This window comes from Tenrec ecaudatus, chromosome 16 (genome assembly GCF_050624435.1).
Source record: "Tenrec ecaudatus isolate mTenEca1 chromosome 16, mTenEca1.hap1, whole genome shotgun sequence".
Classification (NCBI taxonomy): Eukaryota; Metazoa; Chordata; class Mammalia; order Afrosoricida; family Tenrecidae; genus Tenrec; species Tenrec ecaudatus.
The window spans coordinates 44763913-44791540 of record NC_134545.1 but is presented as its reverse complement, the minus strand read 5'-3'; the positions used below and the strand labels follow the sequence as shown (position 1 = coordinate 44791540).

Below are 27628 nucleotides of genomic sequence, written 5' to 3'. Positions count from 1 at the left end.
AGCAATTCCAGTGAAGTTGATATATATATATATAATTATGTCAAGAAAATGTGTCACACAGTTGTAGAAGCCGAAAAGTTCAAGTCCTGGGTCAGGTGCTCAGCTAGAAGCTTCTCCTTGTTCACGTGGCTGTAGGAACTGATTAACCCAAGATCAGCAGGTCATGCTCATGGTAGTAGAGGAAATGAATTCAAGGTTGGCAGGTCAGATGGTAGGCTCAGGGGAACTTACAGATTAACAAGCAATATGCCAGGCCCAAAGACCCAGAGGTTAATGTGCCAAATGTCAGATCCAGACCCAGCTAAAAACCAGCAGACTTTCTACAATATCCACTTATATTGGAAGCAGACCTCACACCCCTATGAAAACATGCTTTCAATTGATTACATCAGGGCTTGAATCTGCATAAGGGAGCTGCATTCCACCCTAATCTTATCCCATCATGGAGGCTTAGAACTGATTGGCTTTGGTTTTTATGAACAGTTGGATTTATTCCAATAATAAATTGAAATTCTTGTCTAAGCCAAGAGTGATATCAGTGATTGTATTAGGAATAGACCCATTCCTACATTGTCAAATATATATATATATTTGCTTTCTTTACCACTGATCAGCAGGCAGATTCAGCCCATATTTCCTTTGATCCTTCTACTGAGTTAGCCCAAACAGCTTCTTCAGAGACTGCAACTCAGGTGGAAGAAGAGGGACCTTCATAGAGTCATAGATGAACCACTATACTGTGTGGTCAGAGTCCCAGTCATGATGATATAGGCAAACAGTCCCTTCTAGATACCTTTAAATTCAGGTCTCTGGGGAACTTGAGCATTCACAGACACCACAGAATTCACAGGATGAAAAGCAATTACACTGAAGATTCCAACTGTATAATCCATAACAAGTGTTAAAACAATCTGTTATTCCTTGGAACATTTACTTAAGGACTTGGGAACCAAGTTTGTACACAATTTGTACAATGCTTCCATGATATATTCAAAGCAGAAAATATTCATCATGGTGTATGGGATCCGTTTCATTCAGACAGGAGCAACCCCCACTGTAGAATGCATTTAAGCCTTCTTCCTTAAACATTTTTGGAGTCCCATACCTCAACTTTTTGGCATAACCAGGATGGGTTTGAATTTGAACTGTTAACAGCTTCCATTGGAGCCAGGGCTCAATCCACAGAGAATTCAGCTCTGGCCAAAGAAATCGCGTACAGCGATATGAGCCATAGAAAGATGCTCTCCTTTCCAAGCATGTTGCTATATGAGACTTTGAAGACTTGATCTAAGACAATCTTGCAAAATCCCTGCATAGAGTAGCCAGTGAAAGTCAGAGCCCGTCCTCTTTAAGTGTAACTGAGAACCCATTCAATAGGCCCTTTTGGGGGTCTACCTGCATGTGACACTTTTCTGAATCCAGAGGAATGACAGAAGTATTTGTTGGACCACAACTTAAGACCCCACCGAAGCGCCACCATGCATAAAACTTATAAAAAAGCAATATTCCCAAGGAGGTATCCCCAAGCTGTGACCTGACAGACTGGACTCTACTCCTATGCCCACACACGTACATCAAGTTGACAGAAAATGTAGATATCACAAAAAGACTTGCCCATTTCATGCTTATTTGACCCTTTGTGGAAGATCAGTTGCCTTGTAGGTGGATAGCTTTATTTCTGAATTCTTTATTCTATTCCATTGACTTACACATCAATCATTATACCAGTTCTAGTCTGTTTTAACTCCTATGGCTTGTACTAGGTTTTGAGGTAGGGAAATATAGGGTCTCAGACTTTGTTCTACTTAAGAAGTTCTATACTTATGAGGGGAACCCCAAATGAAACCGGGAAAGGCTCCACTGGGCGTAGTACACATTTTTCCTGCTAGGTGAGCATCGAGAAACTCACTCTGAGTTAGTGCACCCAGTGACATTGCCTGGAAAGGTTTTCTCTGGTCACAGCGAATTTTTCAAAGCAGTTTGCTCAAACCTTGTAAGCATTGCGTCATGTTTGTTAGCCATTTGGATGTTATCTTTGATGAATTGACGAAAATGTCAACAAAATCCGTGGACTTGTGCTCAACAGTGGACCATTGAAGAGATAGGAGGGTTATCTGGACTATCTTGGAGTTCGGTTCAGAAAATTTTACCAGGAGATTTTGGAATGAGAAGGGTCACTGTGAAATTTGTGCCTCAGGTTCTGACTGACCAGAAAAAGAGAGTCGAGTGGAAACAAGCCGAGCTTTGAAAGAACAGCTCTCGAGTGACCCAGACTTTTTCCCAAGGTCATTACTGGTGATGAGACTTAGTGCTATTCTTACAACCTGAAAGTAAATATCAATCAAGCCATCAATCTTACAACCCCATAAGCAAACATTAAGCAATCAGAGTTGTGCTCTTAGCAGGAAAAATGCGTAGTACAGTAGCTCAGCCCAGCGGAACGTTTTCTGGTTTCTTTTGGGTGTCCCTCTTATGTTTAATAAGATTATACCTTATTTTCTTGTCCCTTTAATTATTACGTAACACCTGCTTGTCGCTGTGGAAGGATTTTGCCTTGGAGTATATTTTAACAGGGATTACTGTGGCCTCTCCTGTTTTTTGCTTGTCATTATCTTGCACGTTGTCCCCATTCTTTGATTTTGCAATCTGTTATTCTTTGTAAGACGTATTTCTTTTTTTTAAGTTAATAGAAATTTTAATAAAAAATGCAGCCTCGATAAACTTCCCTATTTTTTAAATCATCTTATTGGGGCTCGTACAATTCTCATCACAATCCATACATACATCCATTGTGTCAAGCACATCTGTACATTCGTTGTCATCTCTTCTCTCTTCCGCTCTATGTGGATTTCCATTTGAATGTTTTGTGTATACAGTTTTCCCTCTGTTTATTTTGTACTTGTCTTTAATGCAGAATGATTTCTCAGGCTCCCAATTTTTCAGTCTTGTAATTTTCATTTCTTTTGGATATTATTTTCAGTGTGCTGGTTTCTGAGTGTTGTCTTAAATGTTGGTCTCAGGTTTCGCTGCTGCTGATTCTCGGTCCAACGTGCTCTCGTTGGTGTTTTTGTAATGGTGGCCTTATTTTTGTAAGTTCCTTTCATTTCTCCTTATCCAGAAATATTACTTGTCCCTCATATTTGAGGGATAATTTTGCTGGCCATAAAATTTCTGGTTGAGTTTTCTTTCAGTTCTTGTATACAACATTTAATTGTCTTGTTGACTATATATTTTTATTTGAAAAATCCAAGCTTATTCTTATTGATTTTCCATTGTAGCCAATTGCTCTTTTTTCCCCTAGCTGCTCTTGTGTACTTTGCTTGTCCTTTATATTGGAATGTTTGACTGCATTGTATGACAATGTTTTTCTTTTGGGAGAACCCAGAATCTTGTGGGATCCTCTAAGCTTCTTGAACAGTTGCTTTCTCCTACTTTATGCTATTAGGGAAGTTTTCTTCCAGGATTTCCTGTACTGTTTTTTCTGTGGATCTTTTGTTTTGCGGTCAGATGTAATCTTGTTCCTCTTGCTATAGTATCCCATGTAATGCTTAGGTGTTCTTCAGGCTTATTGGTCTTATGACTTATTGTTCCTGTAGATGGGGTACCATAGATTTGTCTTAGAGCTCACTAGTTTATTTGTCCATTTCTTCAATCCTGTTCTTCTGTTTTAAAATAGTTCAATTCTCTTATCTTTCTTATTAATCTTCTGGACATAGCTTGTTGTTATAAGGTTTGTTGCCTTTTTAATTTTTTCCTATCTCTTTGCATATCTTTCTCCATCTGTTGGAAGTATCTGAGTATTAGTTTTCTGAATTATTTTTCTGGTACTTTTCTTCTTAGAAAAATGCCTTTAGGTCTAAGAATTGATTGTGTGTTTGTGTCTCATTTTCTGTTCCCCCCACCACCACCCCTCCACATTGATGAATATTTTCCGCTTTCTATCAGGATGTAACTGTTAGGGATGGGAGAGACTGCCATAGAAGTGTTGTTGACTCCATCAAAGGTGCAGGAAAGGCGTGATCATAAAACAGAAAGGGGGAGATGGGAAACCGAAGAAGGAAGGAAGAGCGGCTTTGGCCAGGGGAATACGGTAGCAGATGAGAGGCTGGCAGCCTATAGAGCAGAGCAGACAGGGTGTCTTGTCAGTGGCTGTGCTCTCTTCTCCTAACCACAGTGACTGGGCGTGGAGTCTTGGATTCATTTAGCAATCAAGTTGTTCTCAAGAGTCCAGGCAACCTGGTTGTTTCATACTTTTTGATTGTCTTCTATTTGTGCAGAGAGACCTTGCGCATGTGTCGAAGCTGTCGTCTGTGCTTTTTATTAGAATCCGAATACTCATGTCTTTCTTACAATTATCCCATGGTAGAAACCCATGGGAACTCTTTATGTATTATATATTTATTGAAGATCTTACGTCTATTAGAGTACACGAACTTTTATTGATTGACTGATTTGTTTGTTTAATCGTTTTATTGGGGCTCTTACAGCACTTATAACATTCTATACATCAACTGTATGAAGCATATTTATAGATGTGTTGCCATTATCATTTCTAAACATTTACTTTTATTTGAACACTTGGTATCAGCTCCTCTTTTCTCACTCCCTTGTCTCCCTCCACTCTCATGACCCCTTGATAGATTTTAAATTATTATTATTTTCATATCTTACAATGACTGCTCTCTCTCTTCACCCACATTTCTGTTGTTAATCCCCTGGGGGAAGGAGGGCATTGTAATTGGCCCCTCCTTCCTCCCCTGGTTCACCCACCTTCCACCTACCCTCCTGGTGTCGTTACTCCCATTTCTGTTCCTGAGGAGTTTATCTGACCTGGATGCCGTGTGTTGTGAGCTTTTATTTGTAGCAGTGCACATGTTCCGGTCTAGCTGGAACACAGAGGAATATTGTGTGTTTTATTAGTGTTATACTGCGTCCTGGTTGACTCAACCCTTCCTTGTGACTTCTGTGAGGGGTTATCCTATCGTCTACATATGGATTTGGGGTCTGCGCATTGAAATAAGATGCAAAGGTTTATAGGAAAGGTGGGGTTGGGGTGGGAGATAGGGAGGGTGAGAGGGCCAGGGGAGCAAACAGTGTATGTGGGAGTGGAGATGGAGCACTAGAACGGAGAGTGCCATGTGGGATAAAAAGAGAACGCGTTTTAAATTGATTGTGGGAATAATTGTTCAACTCTTCATGATATGAATTATGTGATGTGTGGATTAATTTCCTATAAAACTTTTAAAAATAAGAATGCTTGGCATTAAGTGACTCTTATAATATTGCTAGAATGCAAGCTGCTGAAACAATTCATTCTGTTTCACAGTAATTTTAGTTGTAGGAATGTGAAGGCTTTATTTTGCATGTGAATGTTTTATTTTGTTTCATTTTGGGTCATTTTCATATATAATATTGAAATTTTAAGATAACCTTAAAATAACTAGTTAAGTATGTTCACTTGATGCTCCATTTAAAATAATCCCTACATTTTAGACTATCTTTTTCTATATTATGCTAAATAAAAAAACAACACTATGAGTTCATTCACCTTGTGAAACTTTACCAGTTATGATTTTAGTTATTTTCTCTAATTATATATATATATATGTGTGTGTGTGTGTGTGTGTGTGTGTGTGTATTTTTTCCCTCTCATTGCAATGAAAACATCAAGATTGATTTTTAGAGATGTACAATGATGAATATTATAAGATTTACATATTTTAGTTGTAGATTTTTTTTAAAGGTTTTAGTACTTTTTGAAGAACGTACTCCTTTCCAGTAACTACAAATTTAGCTACCCTAAACTAGCATAGACTACAAGCTGCTGAAACTCCGGGGTTTCATTAGTATAGTGATTATTTAATTAACAAATTCTCTATGAACAAAACTTTTCCCCCCAAGAATGGCCTGAGCTAGATTGGTAGTAGCAGGGACTAATGAGGCAGGGCTGTGGAAGTGGCTCTCTTAGCTGTGACTCCTTAAGGGTTAGCCCAAACTGAAGCCGAGGGCACTATTGCTCTCACGAGACTTATATAGCCTAGTTACCCCAGTGTTGAGAAAACCGTTTCTGTGCCAAGTCCATATGTGGCTTTTAAAACACTCTGCAGGACTCTAGCTTTAGGCAGAGCATCCCTAGTGTGAAATCAGAAGGCTAGAAAATAGTGAAATGGGAACTCAATGCTATTGGAAGCTTCGACTTGTCTTTGGGTGCTCAATGTACTGCTTTGTCAATTTTCTGGGCCTCATTTCACTAAACTTGAACATGAAAAGGCAGGAAATTTCTCTTGTTTCTTTCTGTTGTAAAAAACTGTTTAAATCAGGAGTCTTTCTATAAAAGACCAGATAGTATTTTCTGCTTTGCTTTTCAGAACAAAATGATCAGTGCTGCAAGTACGGCTGTTGATTTCTGTAGGAGCATTGGAAGGAATTATCAAATGCATCAGAGATGTAGAGAAGTCCTAGGGAGCAGTGATTAGTGTCGGAATTAGTCAAGAAGGTAGATGGCAGGCATGTCTGAACTCTATCTCATAAGAATCTACCTTTTTATAATTATTAATTTTTATTCACACACAATTCACCTATCATACAATTCAGTATTTCAATCATATTAAAAAGAGTTGTACAATCATCACCACAATCAATTTTAGAACATTTTTTTTTCATACTCATTGTGGTAACCTCATTTCACCCACCCCACCCCTATCCCCAATCGCCCCTGCCATGGCTCTAAATAATTATTAGTCCAGTGATTGACTCTATAGCTTTCCCTATCCTGAATTTCATATACTGAAGAAACATAGAAAATAAAATCAAGAAACAGCAAGAACATAATGCACACAAACACATAAAACACCTACCGACAATGACAATATGAAACAGAGAAAGCCTCAATTGTAACGAAAACATAACCATTTTAAAATGACTCCAAAGGGAGATGGTGATAGACTGGGTTAACTAGAGAAACAAATCCAGAGACATTTGTATATATATATAAAATAACTTTATATCAAGACGTAATCGGGCATCAATAAAACATCCCAGTCCAACTCATGTGTATAATCCGATACTAGTCCATAAGTCTTGATTCTAGTACGTAAATCCCTCTTCAGATGCATGCAGCCACATGCAATGATGCAGAATGCAGGAGGATCACAGGCTGGAGGGTGCAGAGTAGTGTGGATCCAGTGGCGGTGGCCTCATCACAGGGGCCACCCAGGTTGCGGCATGGCTTATCAACAGGAAGGTGAAGGCGGAGAGAGGGGCTGACCTCCGAGAGCCGTTTATCTATGCAGCCACCTCCAAAGCAGGTCATCAAGCTGTCACCCATCTCTTCCGTCACCCATCTCTTCCATGTTGGCACCAAAAAACCTAACTATCACAGTCCACCAATTGCCAGCTTGGCATTTGTACTCAATTCTTTAGCCATATATAACTTTTAAAACACGAACAATAGCAAGATCATATTTGTACCTCACAAGATTAACCCAAAATGTATATAACTCAAAATGTGCTGACCTCCTTTTGTAATTATGTGAACACATACACCATAATCCTATCATTCTATGAACATAGTCCCCAGCCCCTGGAGGTTTTTAACCATCCACTTCATGCCTTTTCTCCCCCATGTGGGGTATCCAATTTCTATACTGCCCTTTCTATCAAAGTGCTCTGAGAAGGCAAGCATTCCACTTGGAGCCTGGCAAGTCTTTATATATAAGCAAAGTCAAATCAGGACAGGCCGTCCGTAAAGTCAGCAGCAATCTGCACCAAGTCAAGGCTTAACAATTTTGATCTTGTTGGGTTCTGATCAACATAATATGGGCCACCTCCCTTAGCCTCACCAGGTGACCATGGCCTTGCCCCTCCAACTTTGGGCTCCATCACAAATTCTCAGTGAGGATAAGCCCCTTCAGCTGCATCATGCCATAGGCTCAGGTTGCACACAGGTCTTTAAGCTTCCGATAAACCAGCCCACTCTCTTCTTCTCTAGTCCCTGTGACCCAGCTCCATGAGGGTCAGTGGCCAGACTCAACCTGTCTCTCTTTTGCTGCTTTTCTCGCAACGTGTAGATCCAAGTGGTCACCTAGCGAGCTTTTCAGGCTGCCACAGGAGAGGAGAGCTCCTTCATGGCTCCAAATTTTCTAGCTTCACAAATAAGATTCAAAAAGGCCAGTGGTACTTTTTTGTTTCTCTTCAGTGGACCAACAGCTCTTTCAGCGAGTCTTTTCAAATGCAAATATCCTAAGCACTCCAGGCACTGGGTGAGGCTTATCTTTTCTAAGCATTCTTGGTAGGCTACTCCTATATTGATTTAACCAAACCAATGTAATGGCTGAAGGCAGTGAGTGAGTTTACAAACTCTCTATTCATACTTCCCAATAATCATTTCTATCACATATTATATCCGTAACAATCATTTGAAGAAATCAATATAATCCTAGTACAGCCTGATCTATGGCCATGGTTTTTACATTTTGCTCCACCTCTCCTGACTCATTGACGTAATAGCAACGCTCTCCTAGAAACATGCACAGACCTTCTTTGTCAGCTGTTAGCAGGTCTAATGCTAGACGCTTCTAAAGGGTTACCTGTGCTAGGGATGTCAGCTGTCGCTCTAAGGAGGTGAGAGACTTTGAGATGGAGTTCATGACTAGCTGGAGTTATCTGTTAAAAGTTTTGTGTTTGGAGCTTGCTGTGCTCTAACACTCTACTAGAAATTTCTGCCACTGCCAGAGAGGAGACAAAACTAAGGTTTACCAGGACAGGTAGGAATCCAAGTTATGCTTTGCCATACTAGACCTGATTTATTGTCATGATAATGGCACTCTCGAGCTGTCGCTGGGATGGCTTAGGAATGCTGCCTTCTCGACTTTGGGGCGGGGAGTAACTATGCTTGTTCAGTTGAAGTCGGTGATTGGAGGTCTCTTATGACCTGGTGTCTACTTAGAGTTAAATTCTGAGTAGTGGGGGTGAGGCACAGGTCTAAATAGATAACTGCAGAACAGATAATTGTGCTTTGGAGGGAGAGAGAAGGTAAGGAGGTGGGCTGTGTTTACTTTAGAACTGTCTTAGGAAGGGCTGCAGGTAAAGGCAAACAAATAAATACCGTTTGGTTTCTTTGCTGGTAACATTGGAAACAATGAGGCATGTAGAGCCGGGTTTTCTAGGTCCGGTGAAAGAAGGGGAAGGAGCAGATGTGCTGTGAGACTAGAAGTAAGATATAAAGAGGTCCTTAACATATTTAAAATGTCTCTTCTTCACAGAGGGACCGGGCACAAAGGGATTATAAGGAAGGAATGAGTAAAAGGCTAGTACACCTGGGGCAGGTAGGCTTGCCATCAATATCCATGACCGAGATTGAGAAAGGACTGCCTCGCCCTGGAAATGAGGGCAGATCAGAAAAGGCAGCCTCTGTGTAAGAAGGAAATTTACTCACCCAACCTTGAGCAATACCCTAGGCTTGGCGAGGCTGATGGGGGGTCCAGTCAGGGTCTCCTCGGTCTTTGGCCAATCCCAGTAGGGCCAACGGCAGGTCAAGAATTGGAAGGACAGTGCCCCCGCATGGAGACTCAAAGGGCCTGTTACTTTTCCAAGGACAGTTGGACTTCCAGTGTCCGCTTTGACCACATGCCAGGCAGGGTTTGGTTGGAGCTCTAGGCCTAGGACACTCCCTTGACCAGTGCCCTTCTTCTCTGCACTTGCAGCAGGAACTAGGTGGCAGTCATTGTTCCCATACACCCCTACCTCATGCTACCCCCTTTGGGGCTGCAGGGATCGCCGGCCACAGGGCTGGTACTAAAGCTTGGGTTTGAAATTTTACCTTCCACTGGAACCAGGCGTCTCGGGCTGACTGCTTGCTCCTCGTGGCTGTGAACAACTTTAAATGCCATATTCTCTAAATCTTGGACGGGGAGTTAAGGCCTTTTTTCTGCTTTTTTCTAATGTCTGGGCCTGACTGAGTAATAAAATGGGTAGCAAGGACTGTAGCCCCAGCTGGGAAGCTGGATCTATCAGTTAAGTGGCTCAAAAAGGTAGCTGGGTTCTTCTCAGGCTATTGAGTGATATTCTTAAGTTTATTAAAATTGACTCTTATATGGGAAATGGCCTGAAGCTCCTCCAGGACACACTGAAGCATTTTATCACGGCGGGTACATCTGTCCTTGACAACTCTAACCAGGTGTTTGTGTGGTCACCACTTAGGTTAGGGTCGGTTGAATGAACCTGGTTGGAGTGTGGCAGAGCAGCGAGAAAAATGTGTTCTTTCTTATCTGCAGTTAGGGTAAAGGAAAGGATGACAAAAATATCATGCCAGGACAAATTCTAAGCTTGAGTTAAATATCCAAACTCCTTAATATAGATGGTGGGATCATTAGCAAAGGCGCTTAAACGCTTTTCGATCTGAGATAAATCAGTGAGAGAGAAAGGAACATGAACCGGACCACTCTCTCAGTCCCGGGGTGAACAGAGAAGGGGCTTCTGTGATCACGTGTTCTTGCTAACTGGCAAGGTAAGTACAGACTCGGGTTCCTCCAGCGGGGCAGGTAGATGAGAGAAGGAGGACTGGGGGTGGGGGAGCAGTGGGGGACTCCAGGTGACCATAGGGAGAGGAATGAGTAGGAGGGGAGACAAGGTGTTTAGGCAGGTCTGCAAAGGTAGACACCAGAAGCAGGAGGAGAGGAGGCATTTTCTCTCGTCAAGAGGACTTGGGAAATGGAGCAGGAAATACAGAGAAAGGCACAGGAGCGCAGAGGAAAGGCCTGCACATATGAAACCCTGTACTATGTGTGAGTTCACTGGCAGGAATTGTCGAGATTTCAGAGGGTATTGAAATCAGAAGTTCAGCGGGTGATTAAAGTTATTGCTTCCTGGAGCTTTTGGACCCTTCCCACCTGCTGGTGGTGACCATGGCTTGGGCCTCTGGCGAGCCTGGGATTTGCACAGGACTTCTCTATCTGGGAGAGATCTTTCAGAGGCTGTGGGCGTTGGCTCAGAGGGGGCTGAGCAGGGAGGGAGCCAGGAAGAGGAGAGAGAGAGAGAGAGAAAGAAAGAGAAAGAGAGAGAGAGAGAAATTGATTCCAGGGAGTCTGAAGGATCTGGCTCCAGGGAGGGGACAGGTGTTGGAGCCACAGTCACCTCAGCCTTTGGAAGTTGAGGTGGGTAGTGGAAGGAGGTGATGGTGAAAGGCAACCAGAATATGGAGGAGGCTTTACTGGGGGCACAGACAAGAAGTCAGGGGGTTCAGAGAAACACAAAGGGGAGTACTGTCAGGGGCCTGATTAAGAGAGTGTTTGGCTAAGAGAACTTAAGTAGGGCAACAGGTAGTAGAGAGACAGGAGTGAAGAAAGAAAAATCCCTGAACATATGGGACTTCTGACCGCTTGTGGGCTCGCCAACAAAAATAGTTGAGGTCCCAGAGGATGTCAAAATCAGAAGTGCCATTTTCTGGCCATCGTGACTCAGTGTCCAATTGGTACTGAGGCCAAACTTGGTTACAGAAAAAGACCAGGCACTTAGGGCAGAGACCAGAAGCCAAATCCAATTCAGTAAGGTTGGCCAGTGAGCACCCCAAAGGACTGTCCGTAGGTGGCTGGGACAGAGGACTTCTCATGGTGTCTCAGACTGCAGGGAGTACGGCAGATGAGAAGGGCATCCCCTGGTTCCTGTCCCCACCCAACACACAGAAAGAGGTCTGGTAACTGAGGGCATCCCGATCAGAGTTAGGGACCCGGGGGAGACTCCTGGACTCTCCAGAACAGGAAGGTTCCTTGGAGCAGGCTAGTGGCTTTCATCCAGCAGACAGGAACATTGGATCAGAGAGAGAGACACAATGGAAGTTGGGGGGGGGGGGGAACCTGACTTTATGGCCAATAAAATGGAGGTTGGTCGGAGGCCTTTGTTCAGGGTGAGAGAAAGTGGAAGTAGAAAGTGTTAGAGAAGGCACTGCACAACTGCACACCCAAAGCACACAAATAAATAGAAAAAGGCTCAGAAATAACTCTTGTAGCTTAGTCTAGTCTAAAGGCACAGTGACTGCCAGGCCCAGTGCCAGGAGTCCTGTTAGAGGCAGAAATGCTAGAAAGTAGACACAGGCACAAAAGGCTGGAGGCCACATGAGAGAAGATACACAAGAGAAACTGTCCTTATCCTTGCACCCCTTTCAGGGAAAGGCAGTTATTTCCAGTTCCTCTCAGTACTAGGGTGGAAGTATAAACGCCTTCCGTGGCACCCTCCAAGAACCAGGGACCCTATGTTTCCATGAGTCTGCTGGTCCTCAGTGTCCAGAAAGACAAACAAGACAGAACAAACATATACAGAGATACTGACCAGAAATCACCTGTCCAGGTGGGCTCTAGAGGTTCGGGAGTAGAGGAGGGATGGGCTATGCCCCAGCCGAAGCAGGGCAGGGATGGCATGGAGCCCGTGTCCTTACCTCTCTTGGGTTTCTGCACCAAATGTAAAGATGAAACTTAGATACAGGGAGACGGACAGACATAACTGACAGGACAAAGGAGAGCAGAGACAGAAATAGCTTTATTAGGGGGAACACCTGGATGAGGTTCCATGACCTAGGCCAACAGGTCAGGGAAGTCGTGCTCAGCAGCCAGGGTTGTGGGTTTTTAAAGGGGTGGTGAGGAATGTCTGGCAATTAGCATATGGTGTCTGGAAACTCCGAGAATTGCTTGTGGCTTTCTTTGAACCCGGAGCATCTGGTTTCACCAGTTACCTTACCTGGTGCTGTCTGCTGCTGACCTCCGGGGACTTGCAGGGAAGCGGGGGCCTGACCTGCTTCAGCTCAGCCCAATCAGGTTGACCAGAGTAACAAATCCATAGATACTCATATGTATATGTATAAGAAAGAACTTTATATAAAAAAGTAATCATGCATAAGTAAAACATCCTAGCCCAGTCCAACTGAAGCCCCAAAGTCCCATACTATCCATGCAATGATACAGAATGCAGGAAGATCACGGACCAGTGGTTCCAGAGTTATTTATGTGGCACCAGTAAGTTATGTGTATGATCCACATCACAGGGCTCATACAGGTTCTAGCTTGACTTCTCAACAGGAAGTTGAAGACAGAGAGAGAAGGGCAGGCCTCCAGATCACCATTTATCTTAGTCACACCTCGAAAGGAAGTCATCAAACTGTGACCTAAATGACACTCCCCCCTCCCTCATGAGCCCTTGATAATTGATCATTTATTATTTTGTCAGATCTTGCCCTGCCCGGTTTTCTTTGGGGGCCAGCCCTGTTTGGGATTCGTTCAGATTTTTGAATGGTATTTCCTCCTCTTTCATGATGTTAGGGAAATTATCTTCCAGCATCTTTTGGGCTGTTTTTTTCTTTATATGTCTTATTTAATTTTTCTATTTACTTGTTTGTATAATTTTCTTTGGGTTTTTAATTAATCAGTTATTTTTGCTATTCTTATTTTAGTAGTGAGAGATTTTCCGTTAATCTCACTAATTTGGTCCCTCCATTGCTTCAATTATAATACTTTGATCTTTTAAAGTGTTTTCTAGTTTTTGTGTGTGTGTGTGTTTTCTAGTTTTAATATCAAACTGGATTTCTATTTGTCATATTTTGTATGGTTTCTGATTTTTCTCTCATTTTGTAGTGTTTTCCTGAATTTTTTTCTTGTAGCTCAATCAGTCATTTTCTCTAGCCATTGAAATTCATTAAGCATTATTCTTTTGAATTTCTTTTCCAGTTGTTCCAATTCTATTTCTTTTTTGGGAAAATCTTTTGCCTTTGTATATTCATCACTTATTTGTTCCATTCTATCTTCTTTCTTTGTATGGCATAAGATTGTTTGTTTCTATAAGACATACTACTTTTACATTTGTTTCTACTTGGTGATGGAATGGAATGGATGATTTCCGGCGCATTAGGTTTTATGTCTGTTGGAGGGCTAGGTCAGTCATGCAGGGACAATTGGCTGCCAGGTGGAATGAGAAAGGATAAAAATAAAATAACAAAAGAATAATAGCACATGGACATCCCTTCCTCCCTAAAGAATGAGCCAACAACCAAAGGCACAGAAAACAGAGACCACACACACACACATCTACTCAGATACACGTACAAACATTCAGCCAGGGCTCACAGTTATTTTCTCTTTCTCAGTTATCAGCACATGCTTTTTAGTTAATTGATTTAGTTAATTGAATGCTTACTCAGGTTTCAACTGTGGTGTGTAAAATAGAACTCTAACCATGATGATGAAAATGCTTTGCTAATGATAATGGAAACATATGCACAAATGTGATTGATACAATTGATGTATGGATTGTTATAAGAGCTGTAAGAGCTCCTAATAAAATGATTTTTTTTTAAAGAGTTATCTCAGAAACTTACTGGGCAGTTCTGCCTTGTACTATAGGGTTGTTATGAGTTGGCTTCAACTTGACTGGCAATGAGTTTGGGTATTTTTTTATTGCAGGTAGAGAAGTTATCTCATCACTGTGTGTTAGTCTGGGTACTTTAGAGAAACAAATCCACAGAAGCTCACTTATAAGAGAGAGTTTTAGATAAAGGTTAAGTGCACACCAAGAAAACATCCCAACCCAGTGCTTCCAAGCCCACAAGTCCAACATCAACCCATTAACCCATATGTCTAACACCAATCCACAAAGCCCTCCTCCATCTCACAAAATAGACACAATGATGCCGACTGCAGGAGGAAAGCCTAGTCAGTGAATGTGTCAGCATCTCAGCGCTGGCAGGGGTCTCCAAATGGCTGCTCCAGCACCCAGGGCTGCACAAGGGTAGGTCCATGCGGCTTCTCCTTGGGGATGTCTTGCAGGAAGTCAGCTTTGCAAGCTGAAGCAGGGAATTGCTAAGGCAGTTGCACCCTGGTCTGACCATCACAAAGCAAGAGACCCAAGAACTTGAAAGGCCAGGCTCACCGAGCCATTGATCCCTCTGCCTTTCTATTAACCCCACATGTGTTTATCAGCCAGGTGGGCACAATAAACTAACTACCTCACTGTCCAACATAGAATTAGCCTATTGATGTCCATGTGTGGATTTTGCTTGCTATTTTTCCCTTTGGTGTTTTCAGCTCCTTCAATCACCTTTTCTTCAGAGTCCAAGGCTTTATATGTATATCCTGTGGATGCTCTCTCGCATTTCTCAGTTATAGAAAGTAAGCTCAGCAAATGTGTCTAGCTCGCCATCTTACCAGAAGCTCAAAGTGAAGTCTTTCAATACATTTGATACAATGTGATTGGAGCTTGGAGACATTATGGTGAGTGAAATAAATTTGTCACCAAAGATAAACATATGACCTCTCTTATATAGATAGAGAGAAAAGGGCAAATGTATTGATGGTTACCAGTGGCATCAGGGAAAGAGAAACTTCAGAAGTGAGGATGTTTAATGATGATGGAAATACTACACAATCAGTTGCTATAATTGCTGTCAATAAGTTTTGCAAACCAGTAAAAAGTTAAATTGGCAAATGTGTGATTGATATATTTACAACAGACAAAAAATTAAAAGAGTTCTTCCTTAGAGGCCACTTTTGTACAACCAACACTTCATGGCTTTTCATTTCTTGGTTTGGAGCTTAGAGGTCAGTTTTATAGAACAACTCAGTTTAGAGCTTCTGTTCTATCTCCTGGTTTATTGAATAGCTCCTGAGTCTTAGAAGCTCGCGGTTTCTAGTCACCTGATCAACAGGGAAAGCGGAGCATCAGCAATAAAATAAGAACAAGTAAAACGTGGCCAGTTGCCAACATGAGCAACTGCCTCTTTTGATATTAAACCAGAAGAACTAGATGGTGGCCCCTTCTATTACTTAAACATCCTTATCCAATGAGAGAAAGTGCACAAAAGAATTTTACGCTCTCATAGACTATTTGGGACCCACCAGGAATAGATAAACACCTGGAACTATTTTCTTGAGCTAATCTAAACTTTAACTCCATGTGACCCTTGTGACTTAACCTTTATTTTCTACCTCTGAGTTCCAGAGAGAAGCCATGATTCTTTTTTTAGTGGGTTTTGCATCCTGAGGGTCTGTGTTTGGCTAGCGGAACCTGAAGGAAAGACCCTCATTCCGTCACCAGAAACCTCCTTGTGACACTTGTGTCCTGCTAATTGTATCAAATGACTATTGTTGCCCCTTTTTAGTCCATTAGTTCCATGGATGTACAGTGGCTCTCCTTTTCTCCCATTTCTTATCCAATTAGTAATATGGAAGTGTGCTTTCTGGGGAATTAAATCTTTAATATTGTACAAATCTTTAATATTATACAGTGTACAAGGCAGGCTATTTGTGACTTCTGTTTTGGATTTCACCTTCATTAACACAAAATTTCTATGTCAGCTTTTCTCTTTTTATTCCTACATTTTTACTTTTAAAATATAATTAAAAATGAATCATTTTAGATGATATTATGTCAATTTATTTGCAGCTCTCCTTCTTTTCTCCTAATTGTTGTGTTGTTTTTTCCTGTCCACAAGCATATTTACTATCTCTTATCTTTCATTCATTATGTATACACATAAATTCTAAACTTAAAGAGATTCTCATTTATTCCTCATATTTATTCTATTTCCTTAGTTTTTCCTCTTATTACTGTCATTACACTATGGGGTGTTATGGGGATTTGATTCACTGATTGAAGTACTCCGATTTTTCTTCATTTTCTTGCATCAGAGCAATGGGATCTTGTATGTGATTATGATTCTTGTATGTGATCTCTAACATATGAAACTTTTATAAATAAAATACTTAGCACTAGCTATGAGTTTTATTAATTCCTACTCTAAAGTACAATGGGTATTTTTTTAAACAATGAGATGGACAAATAGGTTTTTAAAAGGGAAAGACATGTTTCTTCAACTATATCTATAGCCAAAAGCAACAAGTGCTACATACTATTTTGTGAACATTGAGCGATATTTTGTCCTTTTTTCCTTCCATACTTGATCTGGTGGTAATTGATTACAAAAAAGTTCACAAAATTCCCAATTGTTGGCTTTATAAATGCATCAATAAATATGTGATGAGATAAAAAGCTTCAATAAGTGCCTCCACCTGTGGTTAGTTTCAAAATATTATTTGTATGGCATGTGGTTGTCAGTGACAACTGAGCAAGACCTTTTAGGAGCAGCTGGCTGTGTAATAGGGCTATGCAAATCGTGCCAGTCAGCCCAGCTCTTTCTCTATTGTCATACCAATTGAGTTAGTTCATAGGAGACAAAGCAAGGTTATGGGAACCACCTAGAGCATCATGCACCACTTAACATCAATGCAGCCTACATGAGCGTCTGCAACTTCAATCTGATTAACAGAGGACAGAAAAGAAGGAAGTAAACAGCGTTCTTCATTATTTAACTGCAAAATAATATTTCCTAATGTTTATATTGCTTATCAACATGAACGTCACCAATAATTGTGTAATTGTGGTTGCGTAGATTGCAGTGTTCTCATGCATCTTGTCATGTATTACAAAGAGATCTGAATTTAATCTGAACTTGAAGACATGATTCAAGAATAATGTAAATCCCTTGAAATGTGAGTTGCATAATGTAGGTGTTTTATATAGCACAAGAATGGCAGTTTATGATTCTTCATTCACCTTGGTTTTTTTAAATCATTTTTTTAGGGACTCATACAGCGCAGAGGGAAAAGACTGCCTTTTGAAAGGCAGCAAAAGATGAGAGAGAGCCACTGGTTGTGTTCAAGCAGATCCTGTGAATAGGAGGAGAAGTTGTGCTCTTTAGAATTTATCACAAGTGATTAGATATTTGCTTTAGTCCAAAACTGGACTGAATTAAAACGGAATTACTGAGGTCTTTCCCCTCAGACTGTGTTTATAGGGCTAACCTGGCAGGGAGCTACATGTATGTAGAGAAAAATAAGTTATAGTGGCCACAGTTAGAAATGCCAAATACAGAAGAAAAGCATGACATACCTGTACAGCCTTTACTTCTGTTGCTTTTGATGACTGGTTATACCATTACTCCTGACTAGCAAGATACTGTTATTTATAGTAAGCAGCAGTTGCAATCTCAGTGTGAAATGTCCAAGAAAATTTCCATATTCAATATCAATTCAGTAGAGTTGTTTGTTTGATCGGTAATAGTGCCGTAAACAGAACAGTAAAACAAAAATGTGACAGCGCTTAAAGTGAACCAGGCAAGAGGTTAGTCTGAAAGTTTGGAATCTCTATGAAAACCCCAATGTTTTACTTAAATCCATTCGTAGAATGGAATCTGTGAGAGCTGGAGCCCAACAGGATTGCCTTAGTTTTATACATGTGACAAGTCTTCCACCTTTGACAGCATGCAGTCTCGCTACCTTTCTATTGCTTGCTGAGTAGAAAATATTCTGAATTTTCCATGTCTGACAGGTTTCGTCATTACCCAGATTCTAGCTTTCACAAGTTTTCTGTAATCTTTGTCCCCCCAAAATGTATTGTATTGATGTATCATTCACATGGCATACAATTCAATGGTCGATATATCTTTAAAAGAGTGTGCACTCATCACCCCCTCAGATTTGGAACATTGTCTTCATTATAAGCTCTCCATAAATGCAGCACATATCAACTGGGCTGTTTCTTCCCTGGGGAATCAACATAGTACCATAATTTTCTTAAATATAACTTCTGGGTTATGTCATTCTCCTTCACAGGCTGGATTAGTCTGGTTTTATCCCTTTAACAATTATTTATTTTCTAACAGCTCATTTTACCTTCCTGCTCAGATTTTTTTTTAAATCATATTTTTTAAAAATCCAAAGTAAAATGCTCAACAGACTAGAGGACAGAGTTTCTGCACCCTTTTAAATGATTGTCAAGTACAATTGACATAGTAAGAGCATTCTTAATATGACAGACCCTCTAATTTTTTCCATTTGAGGAATGCTAGGAAGTAGTTTATCGGAGTCAATAATTTGACATTGAATTGCTTAATGTAAATAATGTTAAAAGACTTTTTTAAAGATAATTTCAATGTCTACTATGAACTTAATGACACTACCTCCATATAGAAAGAAAGTAATTACTTATATGTGAATATAGACACCTGCTGCCAACTCTGACACGTTTGCCTTTCTTTTAAAGGGCTTGTCTGCAAACATATTCTGCAACTTTTATTAGAAGCTATTTCTCAAAACTGCTATGATAATAACTTTGTCCTAATGAGTCTCAATCTCTAAGTGTAATCGCTAAACAACAAATTAATGTTCCACAATCCACATTACAATGCACAATAATTATTTTGAGATTATGAAACGATTCACTAATTTACAGCTGTAATTAAGTAAACTCATCTGCTACTAATTAGGAGAACCTAAAAGGTTCATAGGTTTGTGTATTTAATTATCAAAGTACAATCAGCAATTCATTTCAGAAAGCTATCTTATCTTAAATGTAACACTGATTTCAGCCCACATTACAATTTTCTCTTCTGAACTTTCAGTAAATTAAAATGCTTTGTTAATGTAGAGACACTATTTGGTAGGTTAGTTTCTTGGTAACTATGTATAATTTGCCATCTGAACAAATGGGTTTAAGAATATAGAACTTATGTGTCTAGCAATACATTTTGATTGCTTGTTTGATCAGTTTCAGATCACAGTGATTCCGAATCTCTTCAGTTTCTTCATCTTAAGCACTCATGTTTGTTACACAAAATTGAATAGTCGTCCATCACCGACTGGTCTTTGTAGATCTTAACCTGTTATTGACAGCATTGTACTTCTGAGTAGAAGCCTTCTTTTTTCTTATGTTACACTGTTCCTCTTCAATATGTCATCCCCAGCTGAGTAGAGCATACGAAGGGTCACCGGGAAAAGCTCGGCTCGTTCTCTCTGGTCACAGCAAACTTTTTCGTAAAAGCAGCTTTGCTCGAACCTCTTTTTTTGTGTGTGATGGCTGATTTCAGAGAAAACAGCGTGTGGCTGAAATCTATTTGTACATAGGGGGAAAATGCCGCACAAACTGTTGAACACAGCTTACAAAGACAACGCGATGGAAAAAACTCAAGTGTATGAGTGGTTTTCCCATTTCAAAAGAGGTGGAATGTCAATTGATGACAAACCGCATTCTGGACATCCGTTCACCTTCCCTAACGGATGAAAATGTCAGCTCGTAGTGCATTGGGAGTCCATTCAACCAGGTTAGACTGTTAATCAAGCTTTCATTTAGAGGTTCTGGAAAGATTGCGTAACATTGTGTGACAAAAAGGCCTGATTTGTGGCAGATGGGAGACTGGTTTGCCACCACAACAATGCACCTGCTCACGAAGCTATCTCAGTGCTCCAGTGTTTGGCAAAAAACCCTCTCACCCCCATGCACCTTACTCACTGATCTTTTTCCATGGGATTTCTTTTTGTTTCTGCAAATTAAGAGGGCCATGAAAGGACAGTGATTTGGTGACGTAGAAGAGGTTAAGAAAAAACCGAGGGAGGTGCTGTCAGCCATCCAAACAGATGAGTTTGGAAAATGTTTCTAAGAATGGAATCACAGATTGGACAGATGTATTAAGTGTAATGGAGAGTACTTTGGAGGTGATATGGTTGTTTTGTTAAAAAAAAAAAAATTAAATACATAGCTTTAACAAAACATTCCCTCATATGATTGGGAATATAAAAGGACCCATACTTGTGCTGACTGATGCCTAGGCTCGTAATCTTTTTCTCTTTCATGTTTTGAAACTGAATGTTCCTTACATCATACTTTACATTTGACATGCTGGTGAGTGGTTGCTGCTCTTCTTATTTTGGGTCATGCCACCTCAGCAAATTAAGCTTTTGAAAGATCTGTTCTTGCATCATCAAAGTCATTTCTACTCGAGGAAGCAGCTCTCCCCCAGTTATCTTGGGAGTGCTTTCGACCCCGTGCACTTCATCCCTAACACTGTTCCAAGCAATATTGCTTTGTTATTTACAAGACTTTTATGGATTCATTTTTATTTTACAAAACATTTTATTTGGGGGGTATCTTGCAGCATATTTATTTGTACATAGGTTGTCATCATCATTTTCTAAACGTTTACTTTCTATTTGAGCTCTTATCATCATTTCCTCCTTTTTTTCCTCCCCCCACCCTCATGATCCCTTGATAAATTATAAATTATTATCATTTTCATATCTTACACCGATCACTGTCTCCCTTCATCCACGTTTCTGTTGTTCATCCTCTTGGGGGAAGGGGCGGGTTATGCATGATCATTTAGCTTGGTTCCCCCTTCCTCCCCTCCACCCTATTGGCTTATTTTTAGTAGATCCAGACCTTTCTTCCTGCATAATTAAGATATAAAAATTATTGGTACTTGGAATACAAAAGTTGGAAAGAAAAAAATTGGAATCAGTAGTTGGAAAATAGTCTCGGTGATAGATGTTAGAATTCTGCAAGACCCATATCTTATTCATCTGAAATACTATGTTTTACAATAATATAATCAACATGTATTACATACGATAGACATGTACCTAGCCAGAGTACACAGAAATAAAATCATTAGCATCATCAGTCAAAATAAAGCCAGGGGTCAACTGCATAATTGTTCATGTGAAAGTTCAAGTTGAAGCTGAAGAAAATCTAAAGTTCGTAGGAGCTAAGGTACAATTTTGAATATATCCCATCTGAATTTATAGAGCACCTCAAGAATAAATTTGATTTCCGAAACATTAATAACCAAAGAACAGAAGAATTGTGGAAAGATGTAAAGAATGCCATGTATGAAAAATAAGTTAAAGTTACCATATATACTTGAATATAAGCCGGCCTGAGTATAAGCCGAGGTACCTAATTATTACCTGGGAAACCAGAAAAACTGATTGACTCGAGTATAAGCCTAGGGTGGGAAATGCAGGATGTGAAGTAACGCAGAGACCAGAGGGGAGAGATGAGCACAGCCACAGACACATCCTTACCAGTTCAGCTGCCAGCTTAAGTGAATCACTACCAGTGCTTTTGCAAATTGGAGCTGTCCACATCATAGGACGGCTCTGATTGGTTAGATGTGAGTAAACAAACATTCAAAGCCCTGCAGTGTCAGCAGTGCTTTGAATGAACAGCGGAGTAACGGCAATCACCTGCCAGATGTTACACCTCGCTGGGGTACCACTGACCCGTGTATAAGCCCAACCCCAGTTTTTCAGCACAATTTTTTGTGCTGGAAAACTCGGCTTATACACGAGTATATACAGTAATTAAAAAGTCAAGGAAGTAGGAAAAAATCCAAATGGCTATGAGAAAGACTCTGGAATTTGCTGAAGGAAGAAGTTTAAGCTACATTGACTTATTGGTGAAAAACAGATCTAAGAATTGATGGAATGCCAATTGAGATGCTTCAACAAACAGATGCAATGCTATACACATTTGTCTGTGAAAAAATATTCGGAAGTCTACTACCTGTCAGTGTGCTAGAAGACATTCATGTCCATTCCAAAAAAGGCAATCAAGTTCAATATTATTAATATTACATGCAAACAAAATTCTACCAAAGGTAACTCAGGAGCAACTGTAGCCTTGCAGCAAATGGGACCTTCAGGGTAATTCAAGAGGATGTGCAACAATCAATAATGTGTGTGTCAGATGAATCTTAGCTAAATACAGTTAACAGTAGTGCGTTTACTTTTGTTTTATCAATTATAAAAAGGCTGTCAACTGTGTGGATCATAACAAATTATAATTAACATTGAAAACCATGGGAATTTCAGTACCCTTTGTTATGCTCATGTGCAACATGTACGTGAATAGAGAAACAGTATTCAAATAGAACAAAAGGCTGTATTGCATGATGCAAAATTGGACAAGGTATGCCCCTGGATTGACCCTTTCACCTTATTCAATCTCTATGCCAAACAAATCATCAGTGAAACTAGATTATATGAAAAATATGATACCATTAGGATGAGAGAGATGTATTAAAACCTCAGATACTCACTTGACACAGATTTTTTGCTAAAAATGATCAAGACTTTTATTTTATTTGGCTCCAACACGCATGGTAGCAGAAAAGTTGTCTGATGTCCAGAACAATTTCTGAGTCTTACAGTAACCTAGATGAAATGCTCACATTTTCAGAGCTCCCAAACATTTTCACTTTACAGAATGTGAAAACTTGTGTGCAGGATATTGCCCTACAGCAGTGATTTTCAACCTGTGGGTCGTGACCCCGTTAGAGGTCAAACGACCCTTTCACAGGGTTCGCCTAAGACGATCGGAAAACACATAAATACTTCACAATGTATAATGACATATTATTTTGTGATTAATCACTGTTTTAATTATTTTCAATTTGTAACAATGAAAACACTTCCTGCATATCTGATATTTACATTACAATTCACAACAGTAGCAAAATTACAATTATGAAGTAGCAACCAAAATAGTTTTATGGTTGAGGGTCACCACAACCCGAGGAACTGTATTAAAGGGTTGCGGCCATGAGGAAGGTTGAGAACCACTGCCCTAAAGTCTAAAAGGTATTGTATCTTGATATCTTAAAAACTAAGACACATAGCTGTAAGGAATAAAGACACTTCTATGATCCATTATGTGTTTCTCCACTAGCAGAGGACTGGGAGCAGACCATCATTGCCAGCAAATGTCATTGTTCCTGTTCCTTTTAAGTCGATCCTCGTCCAGAAACAAGAAAGACCAGACTTAGGGCTCTGCCAGACGGAAGAACCCTAGGACACCCGTCTGTCCCGGAACTGAGGCCATTCTCAGACAAATCATAGTCCCCAAACAAACAGGAACGCCAGAGAAGAGCATGTTCTTTAGAATAATCAGTTATACACGATCAAAGGGATAAGATTTTCCCAAAGCAAAGATGAGAAGGAGAAAGCTCAGGAAAGGAAATGGAGAACTGAGGGGGAAATGGAGAAGGCAGCCAAGATCCTAGAACATTTTGTGTACGAGCTATCAAATGGAAAGTAATTGCTCTGTAAACACAGTAAAAACAATGTTTAAAGAGATAACCACACACAAGTAGGACGGAAAAAAGAAGGGAAATGTAAGCCTTCCTAGGCCTTCAGACTGAGCCAGCCCAAACACAATTTTGGTTTGCTTTTGTCTCCCCTTCCTTCTCAGTAGCCACTGTGGTAACATAAAAAGTAATTGCTGATACTTACACTGTGCTTTGCAGCTTCTGTAGAACATTTACTTACAGCGTCTAAAAAGAGGTATTAAAATAAATGAACAAATTGATAAATGAGCCATGGTGGTGTTTTGTTTTATTTTTTCCTTTGGGACCCTGGTACATGGTACCACTTGTCAGTACATTAAAAACTGTTTTTTGTTTGTTTTTCTTGCAGTACTGAAGCCTTTCAAAGAATTTCTGCCCTGGCAAATTTTTTTCTATCCAGATAGAACTAGTGATGTGACTTAAAATACACACAAAATTAATGGTACCGTGAGTGCTGCACTGGCTACTCTAACCTGTCCAGATTTGTCTGGTTTCTGGGCCATCTGAAGAAGTATAAATACCACTGTGTTCTATGAACAGGACAAGTCTAGCACATGCCATTTCTATAAAGTAGAGTGTAAATTATATTTAAATAGCTATACATGGTCTGTGGTTATTTTATGGGACAGCTCAGTTGAACATGGTTTGATAGGTATATGAGCTACACAAATATATGCATTTGCCAGAACTCATCAAACTGTACTTTCAAGATCTGTGAATTCTGACACTTGTCCATTATACCTAACTATATACACACAAGCTACAACTTGCCTGTCAAGGTAGTTGATCTGTGGTGTTGCTGTGAAGGTGGAGGCTTTGTCACTAGTTGAAATACCAGCAGAGAAGGGAGTACTCAGGTTCTGGCAGCACTTCCAGACTCAGAGCAGACCACGAAAAAGGAACAGGCTGTCCACTTCTGGGGGGTTAGCCACTGAACACCTAAGAGAGTAGCCACAGAGTATTGTCAGATGTAGCACAGGAAGATGAGCCCCTTCGCTCAGAAAGCACTCAGCCTATGACGAGGGAAGAGCGGCCCTAGAGTCAACCAGAATGACATGGATGGGAAAAACTTTTGAGACCTTCTTTTGCTAATGGGACACACCAGCTGCAGACATACATTAATAATCAAAACATGGAATATACAAGCTATTTCCTATCTCTAAATTGTACCTTAATTTTATATGTCTTCTGGAAATAGTTTCTAGGTAATTAAATTCATACTGTGTATTCTCTTCTCAGAACTATTGCTGCTGTTATAGGTGTTAAATTGTACAGTACTTCCCATATTCTGTCATATATGTTAGATTTCTCTTTCCAACTAAATTCTAAGCTCTTTGAGATGTTAGACCATAGGATCTAGAAGAGTATGAAGAACTCATGAATATTCAACAAGTACAAGTGGCTTCACTGAAGGTTTTAAGAATCCTTAATAAAATCGTATAAGGCTTTTTTTATAAGATGCTTTCATAATATTTTACAAATTAATCCATGTTATAATTGCAGAATATAGGTAGAGCAAATGTTATTCTCATTTTCTGAGTAATAAAGTGGCACTAAGATTATGACTTAGCCCTGCTCATTCAACCCATTCTTTACAAAGTTACCAAGATAATTGTAGATGAGAGCATTCCATTCTGCTGTTTAAAGCTCTCCAATAGATGTCCATATTATGTAGAATAAAATACATACTCATCATAACTTTAAGTCTTCATTTGATCTTCCATATTCAATATAGTTTTAGTTACAGTGACTTTGGTGACTTTAACAGGTTCAGTTCACTAAGCTAATTGCTGAGCCAGGGCTTCTGTGCTTGAATACTGTACTCCTGGATGTGCGTGTGGCTGGTTTCTTCGTTCCATTGAAATATCAAATCAAGCTTTAACTTCTCAGTCTATCCACCTAGATATCATTATTCCCCATTCATGCTTTATCACATCATCCTGTCTTCTTTTCTTTGTAGCATTCATTATCGCAAATAATCTTATTCATTCATTTGTTCCTTGTACGTTGTCTAATCCATCCCCAGTACAATAAAGACTCCCTAGAGCAGAGTTTTTGTCTGTCTTGTTCACATCTATAATCCCAGGCTCTAATAGAGTACCAGACATAGGTTAAACAAAATAACTGAGACCCAGACTAAAAACAAAATCTTTTGACTCCTAACCCATTGTATTTCCCACTATACCCTGCCCTTTCTTGTAAGCATTTACCTCTTTGAAACTACAAAAAGAGTTCATACGCTAGAAGAAAATGGGGAGCTAATGACAAGGGGTACAAGAAAGAAAAAAATTTTTCTAAAATTGATTGTGCAACTTTTTAATATGCTTGAATTTTTAATGGTATGATAAATGACTTATATGTGAATAAAACTGTTTTTAAAAACAGAATCATTATAATAAGCTGTTGTATTCGGTATTATCAAACATTTACCAATTCAGTAAACCAAACTAATTAAAGCAGAGATGTCATCGTATATTATTATGTTACATCAGTACATTTTAGCAAGATTTCCAACTAAAAAGACTTTGTGCCTTTTCCTTGGTTACCCAGAAAATTAAATTAACCAGGGCTCTCCATTCCCCCAAAGTCCTTGATAATTAGGATTTTTCTATAAATTTCAATTATTAGCAGAGTTTGTCAGCTGTTTCATTACCCTGTTTATTAGGGCAGTTGGAGCAGGGTGTCTTTGTTCATATCCTGGTTTTCAATCCTACTAAAAAGCACAATCGTCCTGGATTTACCTAATTTTTTCTTGGTCACATTTCATGTTCTTAATAGAACAATTTAATTTTCTTGTGTCAGTTCCCTGTATCAAATAGAAATTATATAATTGACCATTATGTAAAGTAATTAAAGTTAGGGCCTACTTAAAATAGAAAGATGAGAGGGAGGGTGGGATAGAGAGGGGGAACCAATTACAATGGTCTACATATAACCTCCTCCCTGGGGAACGGACAACAGAAAAGTGGGTGAAGGGAGACGTAGGATAGTGTAATATATGACAAAATAATAATTTATAAATTATCAAGGGTTCATGAGATAGCGGGGAGGGAGGGGGAAAAATGAGGAACTGATGCCAGGGGCTTAAGTGGAGAGCAAATGGTTTGAGAATGATGAGGGCAATGAATGTACAAATGTGGTTTACACAACTGATGTATGTCTGGATTGTGATAAAAGTTGTATAAGCCCCTAATAAAATGATTTTTTAAAATAAATAAAATAGAAACATGAGTGCTTGTAAGATTGTGATAACAGAAGATTAGAAACCTGAAAATTCACCCATAAAGAACTGTTTAAATAAATGACATGAACCCATACACTGGGCATACAATGCAGCAGTAAAACTCATAAGTCATTCTATAGGGACACATAGACTGGTCTCCAAGTAAGAAAGTATGGACCAGAGTTACCTGGATGCTGTGCCTTTTGGTTAAGAAAATAAGAATGTGTATTGCTTGTATGCATAAATAAATTTTGAACGCTATACAAAGTGATTAACAGAATAGAAGTAGAAGAAATAGAACATGAACAGAAGATTGGTTAGCAGGGTTTTTTTATTAGTTGGGATTTCATACATATATCGTTCCATATTTCAGTCACCACAAGTAGAATTGCACAATTGCTACCACAATCAATTTCCAAACATTCAGATTCTACATGCACTCCTTGACAGCATCTCCCTTTTACCCC

The 27628-nt window shown here is 39.7% G+C and overlaps 1 protein-coding gene and 1 pseudogene across 2 annotated transcripts in view; one reads left to right on the top strand and one right to left on the bottom strand.

Moving 5' to 3' along the window:
• ADK (adenosine kinase) overlaps positions 1-27628 on the top strand; it is a 560488-nt gene that overhangs the window by 474585 nt on the left and 58275 nt on the right. The gene's annotated exons all lie outside the window — the stretch shown is intronic.
• Positions 649-1623, bottom strand: LOC142429525 (solute carrier family 25 member 3 pseudogene; annotated as a pseudogene).